Genomic DNA, 10,363 nt, shown 5'->3' with positions numbered 1-10,363 from the left:
TGTTGCAGATACTACCACATGCACAGAAACCCCGTACCTCATGGGTCTCATAGTCTCCACATCCAAGTTTTCAAATACCTGTTATGAATCTGTATGCATTGCCTGCAGCTAGACCAATTTTAAAGCAGAAAAGTATTTTTTCCACAGCCTCCTAATGTGACTAGCACCAGTCCCTACTTCAGACCTATACTGACTGAGTAATTAATTCAAGGTAGACAGAATAAAAGCGAGAGAACCAAGAGGAGTAGATCATGCAAGGCAATTACATTATTTTCCCATTTGGAACTGTCGCTTAATTGTAAGCTGCTGCTTAGCAATCTGAGAGAGGTGGGATTGCATTTTCCACCTCTGCTCAGTTTGCCCAGTCTTTTTTAGTAAAATATTTGGCTTTCAGGAAACTGTGCCTTCTGCAACTAAACCATTTTACTCTAAAGAGTGCCTGGAGACTATTTCACAAGCTCAGGTAACAGTGACAGATTTCAGTCTACTGTGGTTAAAATGTTTCACTTCAAACACGTTTTTAGACAGAATGCCAATATCTGTCATAATCAACCTCAAGCTCTTGCTGAGTAGCCTTCTTGCCTCGGCTAGTCCTCTTGAGGCCTAGGTTAGACAGCTCTCGCTAGAAAGATTTTCCATTTAAATGCATCAACCCTTCCAATTTGGAGCAGTAGCTACTGTACAAGAGAACAGAGACAATAAGTAAATAAATTCACTGGATGTAATCGCATCACTTGAAGGCAGTCAGTATTTGCTTGCCGACTGGTTTAAAGCTGCACAACTGCAAAGCAGCAAAGCCTCAATTATCAGTTCGATCCTATGCCTAAGAACAACAGTCAGCCAAATGAGATATAGCAGACCAAGTAATTAATTTCTTTCACCATCTCGACGCAGGCAAACTTTGTGTCTCCACTGAATTCTTTCCATACTTTATGCTTGATCACGTTTTTATTTTACACTACTCATCATTTACAGGCAAAGTTACATTACAAAACCTAAAAGAAAACTTAAAATTTATCTCACTGCAAGAGATCAGGGCCTTTTTCTGTCTTCTCAGTTATTAGTATTTTGCCTACAAAAATACATTATTTATTAAACAGGCCGCAGCTAGGAAATTGTTCATGTCTTTAGAAGTCAAGTAATAGAGTTCACAGATAAATACCTAACTAAATCTTCTTTAATCTCGAGGCCCTTTAAAATAGAGAACAACCAATGGAAAGAGGAGGGAAGTCTTCTCTTTTGACATACAGCTTTGAGGAAAACGCTGGATCCCTTTATGTACAGTGGCATGACTGCTTTAACAACAGAATGCTGTCTGGCTGGTCTGAGGTTATACTATGGCTATTCTCCTCTTTTTATAGATATCCAGGGGAAGACACCATGAAATGCCTCTACAGGCCTAACTCCATGATGTAGATTTTGACAGAGATGCTGTTTAAAGCCATGGAAGTAAAAGCTCCATAAAATGTGAAGGAAACAGAATGTAAATTGAATCTAAATGGGCCCCAGCACAGTAAAAACAAAAGCTTTTCTCAAAAAGTGAGCTGTCTTTACAGTCCCTCCCAACAATTTGTACTTGCATTTGACTATATAATTTTGCTGATCAAGCACTCTTAAAATAAGACAGTTGAATGGAGCTGTTTCCTATCCTTTATGGATGAAACAATATAAAATGGAGATGACTAAGCATCAGTTACTCGTCATTGTTGTAATTATGGTATTTGACCAGCAGCTTTTATTGGGGTAGGTTGGAATTTATTGCTCATTTGAGATAAGGAGTTCCTTCTTTGAACTTTCTGAGGCTGTATTAGCCATCCCAAAGGAATTAGTAACATAGTACAGCCACATACACAGCATTAAAGTTTCCCAAATACCCATTTGAAAATATAAAGTTATTGAGAACATGGCAATTCATGAAACTGTTTATATAAACCTGTTTTTAATCTTCAGATACTTGTCCTACTTGGATGGTTTTGATATGTGTCTGCAATTCTATCATTAAAAGTGACTTTAAAAGCGATAAAGGAAAAAAATAACCAAATAGACTAAAAAACTAGAGGTCCAAACTGTTACTGTGACACTATAATAAGGCAGGATTATTAATAAAATGTGATAATGCCAAGCATCACATGAGGAGATCAAAATATAATTCCCATCCAATGGAGAAAACAATCAGTACCTTAATTCAAAAGTACGCTTTGTGTGACCTCAGCAGAAGCGTACTTATCACTTCAGTGGACGATGCTGCTCTGCAGACAGCAGGTCCCAAGCCTAATTGTTAGAAGACTGGGTTTTCAGGGGTGCTAAAAAAGTTTATTTGAAGAATACTTGCACCAAACTATTTTGAGAAGATGCACAAGGAGATATATGAAAATTACTCTCACAAAATCCCATCACCAAATAATTCTGAATCATCTAAAAGTGCTCAAAAGGCTTTCAAAAGCAAACTACTAGAATGAGGAACAAGCAATAAAACTAAGAGCACTTGTAAATGAAGGTCTTGGAGCACTGGTGGTGGATAAATCCTTTTTGGGCTCAATTTAAATCCAACACACTCACTTTCAGGATTTTGTCAGACTGTACAGTCTTCTAAGCACCAGGAAGTCTCTTTGTCAGCTTGCCTATCCCCACTTCTCAGCAGTCTCCACTGTGCTGCAGACTTTCTTGCTGCTGGACTCCCCTGCCTGGCTTTCGCTGTACTCTGGAAGCTGCTGCACACCCATTAAGATCAGAAGAATTTCCTCCTTACTAACTGCAAACTCACATAGAGAGATGTGAAGGTAGGGAAACTTAACCAAATGGCTAATTATCAGAGCTCAGACCCTCCTGTTGCATTTGCCACAGTGCTCAACATAAACAGTTATGATCCCAGATCAATATTCACAGATGAACTGTGCGTATTAGCAACAGTATATCACAGCAGTTACTTGCCTGCTCCCTCAGGTAATACTTGGGTCCCCAACAGCTGATTATGAAGTAAAGGAGCTAAATGAAACAACCGTTAGAAAAAAGATTGTTATTCAAAACCAGTCTGACCACTGAAACTTGTTTTGATTCACCACAGTGGGAACTGTTCCAGTTTCCCATCAAACACCATATTGGTGGGGAATACGGATTTTGTACAGCAAAAGTGATCCAGTGCTGACACTGACATTTTAGGAGAAAATGGTGTTCTCGAAAACTTTTTTACTCGGGTGCCCTCTAGAAACAAAGCTTACTGAACCACTCATCTGTCATCTCTGCCTAGCCCCTGCTGTTCCTTGGATTTTGTGAACACCCATAAATGAAAAGCTCTGTGCCCCAGTTGAGGGCAAGACAGGAGTGCTTCAGTCCTTAGAGCTTATTTGGCAGACATCAGCTACCAATTAACATGTGCATACATTAAGAGCAGCTGCAGAACTGCTCTCACTGGTGGGGCTTGGAGTATTGTTGGGGAGAAGGCTGAGAAAGCAGAGACAGCAAAATCTGAAAGGAAACCAGCTTCAGGACTGTTTTGAATGAGCAGCAATAGCATGCTGCTACTGAGTAAGGCTGCCAGCCTTCCTCTGTAACCCAAGCACTACCTAGCTTTTGTATTTAAAAACCCTGCCTTTAAGGGAGTAGTACTGTGATACTGTTATCCCAGGACACAGGAAAGGGACTGTTCATGGGAAGATGTAATGTATTATTAGAGAAATATCAAAGAACAAATAGTCCATTTTCCCTGTATCTTATCTCTTCTTAGGTGGAAGAAGATCCTTAAAACCTTTTTTGTTTTTCAATTGTTCTCTTCCTTTCTTAACACTGTTTCCAGTTCTTAGGCTGCCATGCTAACTTACTTTTTCTCTCTTTCCTGGAAAGGGGGCTTCTGACCTAAGGCTTCTATCACAGTCTTGTTTTCTAGTCACCTTACTACTAAATAAATGGCCAGATTTAGAAATTACAATTACTTTTATCTGTTACTTTTAGAAGATCTTAAGACATATGTAGAGATTCCCGAGGTCTCTTCCAGCCTTAACTATTTTGTTCCTATGGTTGTTACGTATAATCTTTATAATTCAAGAACAGAGATATTGACTGCTGAGAAAAGAACAAATGCTGGCAGATGTAAAGTCATTGGTTTTGCCACTTCTATTTAGAGCCATGAACACTGTTGCTGAGGGAATTCCCCAGCAATGCAAGAAAAAAAAATAAAAAAAATAAAAAAAAAAAATAAATCAGCTATAAGAAAGAAGTTCATTACTCATTTTTCTTCTACATTCAGTCCTTGAGATTTTCCAATTTATTTCTCCTTTTCAAGCCAAAGCACCTCACAGAAATGTATTCTTGGAGATGTGGTTGGCAGAAAGGATGACTCAGTTGAAATAAGCTGAGAAATCACACAGAGGTTTTCAGTGCAAACAAGTTCACCGTTATATCAATACAAACATAAGTGGGGATTACTAAACACATGGTGTCCAGAACCAGAACACAGATGACCACAACTATTTAATTCCCTGCTGATGGCACTGTCCTTTGAGCAGATTGTCGCATGACTGCTGTTTGCAGCTAACACTGAAAAAAAAAAAAAGAAAGATAAGCCAACTATCAGCTTTGTATGCATACAGAAAGTTTGTAACCTCTGGCACAGGGCAAGCAATGAGAATTTGCTATGCACCAGGAGTTTTGATGAGGGAAAATGCAGCGCCTCCTCTTTTTCTCTGGATTAAACTAGAAAAAAAAACAAACAAACAAAAAACAAAACAAAAAAAAAAAAACAGAGCTCTTCCATTGTTGTTTGTTGTTTTCTTAGAGGAGTCATTAAAACTGATTGCTCTGGCTGATTTACAGGAACTCAGGTTAAAACAATAAAGATCTAAAATGCTTACTGAGAGGATAATGCAATTTGCTTTGCTAGTTATATCATTGCAGGTGGGCACAGCTCTAAGCCTGAACATTCCCACAGAAAATATCCCCAAAGCATCATGTTAATAGACAATAGAAAACAGTCAGAACTGTTTTCAAAGAAAGGATAATTCCTGGAGGCAGAATATTTGCTAGTGAAATGAACTGAATTAACTTTTTAAATTAACACTGTGTGACTTACGCTGATTATATAGAGTAACCCCTTCACCTCCTGTTGCAATTTGTTTGTTACTCATGAGAAGAGCAAACTAGATTGACCCTCTATCCTGACTGGTAATTTTGTTGCTCAAATAATAAGAGAAAAAGAGCCATATGATCTGAGATTCTTTCCATTCCTCAACTGAATACAGATGTGCACCATTCAATCCTTTCCAAATTGAAAATATTCATTGTAAGTCAAAATCACACTCCTCTCTCCAACAAATGACCAAAGAAAACCCCTCCTTGTTATTGTTATGCCAACGATCAAGCAATCAGCATGTATCCACTGCAAATGCCAAATGGGAAAGTGGCAGAGAGTACTTGACTTTCTTGGCTAGAGCTGTGCAGTACAGCTGTATTTTCAACACCTGACTGTTCCCTTCACATACTCCTTGGGGAATAATGCTCTCTGTTTTCAAACACAGCAATTCCATCTTTCCCATTGGGATCACCTAGCCCAGTGGAAATACAAAGAACGTACATAAGTAAGCCCGTTTTTCTTGATATTCTGCACCAACCACTTTCCCAAGTTGTGTTGTGTGAAAAGTATTGCTGTATGTTTTTGATATCTTGTGTTCCGTTTCTCTACAGTTGAGTCCAAGCTGGCACTGTACACCTCCTGTTTACCTGCTGTGTAAGATTGCCCACAGCTAACAAAATGCACGTGCACTGTTCTAATCCTTTATTATCTTTCTAGGAAGAATGTTTCAATGGCTAAGTTTCCCTTTGTGTGGAAAAATACAGATCATGGCCTGAACAGGTAACTAACCCATGAGAAAGGGCTTATGTTAGCTGATGGACACAAGTGTACTGCCTGTAGTTTCTGCACATAGCTAGAAAAAACTTATTTGTGATAAGCTCTCTACAGCTGAAAACAAGGCTCCCCACTTTCCGTGAACGATCTTGCCTATCTTGACACAAAATGCTTTATTATCTCTCACTGTTACATACAGCCAAGGTACTAAGGGAGTTCAGCAGACATCTTGCTGGCCTGCCACTACCCATATCTGCTGGGGGAAACCCCAGGGCAGAGGCTCTACTGGCTGGCTGTCCCTCTGGCTGTACCTCTCTGTTAAGCTGATGGATATTAACTTGCCTCCATGTACTTTCTTCTTGATCAGAAACTTTATGAAGAAGCACAGGTGCTTTTATATTACACTCCCAGATCTAGATTTGTTCCAACTTAAGCATATTACTTTCTGTATCATAACTTAGATAAAACAACAGTTTGTTCCCCTTCCTCTTTGAAAAAAAAAAAAAAACAAAAAACCAAAACTGAAATAATTGAAGATTCATCTGTCCTTTCTTTGGGCTAAAATCCAGTTCCTTAAATTTTTTTCTCACAGGCCAGTAGAGTTTCAAAATGGATAAGAGGACAAAATGGAGAACACGAGGTCACACTCTCTACCATTGCCTCAAACATCATTCTGAGGAAATTAGTGTGGAATCGAAAGAACTCAAGACGCTTCCCTAACAGAATTTGAATTATGCTCATGGTTAAAAGTTACCTCTCCTTTGGCAACTTTAGGAGTCACATCAAACAAACAAGTTAGCTGCCCTCAGAAAGCAGAAGAGAATTCAAAAAGACTACAAGAAACTAAGACTATATCTGAAATAAACTAAGAGAAGCAGGAAAAGGTATTGTCCATCTTCAAATCAACTCTAAAGGTTCACATAATAAAAAAAAATTTTCCTACCTGAAGAGTTCCTCCGTACAACAGGAAGACATTTCCCAGATGACCAGGGCTGCTGGGCTGAAAATCTCAGCAATCAGTAGATGCAACTGAGGTCTCAGTGCAGAAAACTGTTGACACTTTCTCCCCCACCTACTTGCTGAGTAGATGCTCCCAATACCTTGTGTCAGCACACCTGGTGATTATAAAGTCATCCTTAATTATTCCTGATTGCTTTCAAAATCACCCTGATTGAGAAAGCAGCATAACAATACTGAGCATTTACAAACTCTCACATGAGTACAGAAGACCAATTTTTAATAATAAAAACTTTATCAACCGTTGTAATATGGAAGTTAACTTGTTAGAATGCATTGTCAGATTTTTATTCATTTACTTTCTATTTAATAGAATCATTTTTACTGACAAATTTAGTACTACCTATAGTACCTGTTTCTGGAAGGAAAGCATGAATAGAAGGTGGGCTATACCTCTGGCACTGAAGTGAAGCAGAGATGGTTTTTTTTAGCAGTATAGTACATCAGCATGAATCCAGGCTGCAATTTTGCTCAAGAAGAGCAGTACAGTCTGTTAGATTCACTGAAGATAGAGAATCTGATAGCTCAATAAGTTAAGAATGCAATCTCAAAATTAAGTCTGCAGTTGGGTATATGTGGGCAGATCCCATACATTTCTTTCCTAAGCATGAGGGAGAAGAACGCTACCATGATGTGTTCAAAATCATACAGAAAAAAAGCACAACACCTCATAGAGACTAGACATGTTTGACTGTCTCTACAAGACAATACAAGCTGGAAACTGCACAAGTGGTTGAATAGGTATGAATCATATAAACCCTACTTTCCCTTCTGTAAGTTGGCAATGAGATAACTTCTACAGAGTTCTTGAAAATTCATTGTACTGGACATAAACAGTGGATATTTAGAAAAGCAGATAAACCTCATGAGAACCTCCCTGATAAATGGTCTTTATTGTACCATATATGAAAAAAGCTGGCAAATAGTGTTTCATATCAGCCTTTATGTAAAAATGCACTGTGCAGTCCTAAGTTCTAGAATGATAGCATTAAAGGAAACATATTCATCCTTCCAGTCCATGTATGCATACTCTTATTTTTAAGCGTTTTACTGAAATAACACTGTTTCATGATAGTTGGTGAAACTGGAAAATATAAATACAGCCCAGCTTCTAAACCACAGGTCTCCAAATGATGTAAAGGATCTCTACTCCAGTTAGACGTACCCTGGTGTATCTCTGCTCCAGCTAAGGGACAGTAAGGCAGAGAGACAGAGACAGACCCACTATTCCTGAGTTCAAAGCATGTGCTCCTTTGACTACTAATATCAGTAACATTTACATCACTGCAGTCTGCTGTCATGCCAGGTGACACCAGCTCTAATTGCACAGACAATTTAAGTGATCTAGAAAGGGCAAGAAGAACCATTCATTTCACCTGTATGTATAATAGACAGAGTAAATATAGTAGCCACAAAATTAGTAGGAATAAAAACAGTGATTAACTTGCATTCCACATTGGTCTTAAGTGTCTCATTTTATAGCAAGTGTTAATTCAATTCATGAAATTTAAGGCGGATTACTTTTAAGCCATAGATGTCTGTCAGAATGAACCTTGATCTGCCCTCAATGGATGACACTGACAGACAGCTGGCATTTCAGGACAGTCTGCGCAGCACTTTCAGGCTGTACAAGGGGAAGAAAAGGGGGAAGAAGAAGAAGAAAAAAAAGCAATTATGATCACCAAAGACACAAAGCTGCTTCTACCTTCATCCACATTCTGGGATCATTCCCCCTTCAATCTTCACCTTCCACATTATTAACTATTTATTTAAGAATGGAATAAGAACTAACATGGAAGGCACCCATCTAAGGCAGACTGGAAATGTCAGGTTGAAATCACAGGTTGCAGTTTGGCAATGTAAAAGAACTCATGGCCTTACAATTTTTTGGGCTGATTTTTGAATGATGTGTGCATATCTCTGGGACACATTCATTTTCCAAATAGCTTTGGGTCTAAATAAATACGTAAGCAAGCCCTCTCTCTCTTAAAACTTCAGAAGTGTTTGCATTATAATTGCTAAGTGATCTTTGTGTTCAAAACAACACATTAATCATAAGAGACGTGACCTTTACAAAGATAACATTCTCACTCTATGTTTTTTGCTTTTACCTTGGGACAAGATACTCCATCAGTTAAGACAGATCACATTTAATAGAAATGGAAGAAATGATAGAGCCATTTAAATCATACCAGCTATCATTTTACTCAAGAAAAAACATAGTCATATGAAATTGCTTCTACAGTGCTTGGTGGCATATTATTTTGTGATATCTGTTTTTAAGTATTAGATAACATTTTCACACAGTGATTTTGCAGTTAACCAGTAGCATCTTTCTCACAAAGAATACTTTGATGTTGTAAAGAAGGTAGAAACTCCAGCTGAAGTCAGAATAGTTGAAATGGGGAAAAAAAAATTGCATAAAAATAAATGTAAGAATAACTTCCAGGCCTGGGTAGTTTTACTTCTTCAGTGTTATTTGAAGTATTTTGCTTGGAAAGAGCTTAAGGTAGAAAGACTACATGTTCACATGAGATTTACTGAAAATTTTACTGCCCTTGAAAATCTCCATTGTGGAGGTCATTTAAATGAAAGTCATAATGAAAATGGCTGAAGAAATTTACACTTTCTTACACTTGTGCACATCAAATCTATAATTCATCAAAACTGATAAGGGAAGGTCTCAAAAAAGGAAACATCAAAGTTTATTGTTAAAAATCATCCAAGCTTATCGTACAAAGGGGCTTGGCTTTGTACCCTGGATTTGCAAATCTCATCCCCAGTTGTATAATTGTGACCTGTTGGAAATGAAATTGCTTTCTGTGAAGTATTGCACTACTCCATAAATAATTAGTGTTTCCATTTTCCAAAACAAATTGATAAAGCCAACATTTAGGTTACCTCTTCCAGCCCAAGAAACTCTGTCAAACTTGTGATGTTAATTCAATTATCCACAGTTAGAATGGTAAAAAGAGAGATTTTCAAGCTCAATCCCCTTGCAAGCTTGAAGGGCAGGTTGGATTTAGATGAGTTCAGAGTAAACATAAATGCCTTTTAAAATCCAACAAACATTGACAGGGTTTTCTAGTTTGTGTTTCATTTTATGTTTTTAATCATTTATTCGTCTATTCAAAGAAGCTATCCTTCTATTTCACTAAAGAGAAAGACACCCTCTGGAACATGAGATAGGACTATCTGGCCATATATTCCAGCAATCCTAAGTCAAGGGTCATTTGCAAAAAATGCATTCTGTGTGTTCTAGTGATATCAAAAACCTTTCCATAGAAAACACAGCTGAGTAGAAACCTCAGCGATCAAGTGATTCTGCAAGCAGACCTTGTCCTTGCACTTGAACGAAAGTTCAATGGCAGATATCCATCAGCACATCACAGTCCCAAATCAGCCTGCTTAAGGTCAGACGTTCCTACAGAGAAATATGTATTGAGTTCACGTGAATTTAAAATAAAAGCAAGTCTAAGCAGATGGAGGTATGGATTCAGGAAGCAT

At 38.0% G+C, this 10,363-nt stretch overlaps 1 long non-coding RNA gene across 3 annotated transcripts in view; it reads right to left on the bottom strand.

Annotated features, from left to right (window-relative positions):
• Positions 1-577: 577 nt before the first annotated feature.
• Positions 578-10,363, bottom strand: part of LOC125693816 (uncharacterized) — an 87,247-nt gene continuing 77,461 nt past the window's right edge. For 2 of the 3 annotated variants that reach the window (XR_007377264.1, XR_007377262.1), the window contains 3 exons: positions 10,193-10,280; positions 6,783-6,954; positions 578-4,533 (listed from right to left, as the gene is read on the bottom strand). This is a non-coding gene — a long non-coding RNA (uncharacterized LOC125693816). Of the gene's footprint in view, positions 4,534-6,782; positions 6,955-8,377; positions 8,481-10,192; positions 10,281-10,363 lie in introns of all 3 variants that reach the window. The other variant, XR_007377263.1, reaches the window with a different exon arrangement.

Source organism: Lagopus muta, chromosome 5, assembly GCF_023343835.1.
Source record: "Lagopus muta isolate bLagMut1 chromosome 5, bLagMut1 primary, whole genome shotgun sequence".
Taxonomy (NCBI): Eukaryota; Metazoa; Chordata; class Aves; order Galliformes; family Phasianidae; genus Lagopus; species Lagopus muta.
Note: the sequence above shows the minus strand (reverse complement) of the source record. Positions and strands in the feature narration are given on the sequence as shown.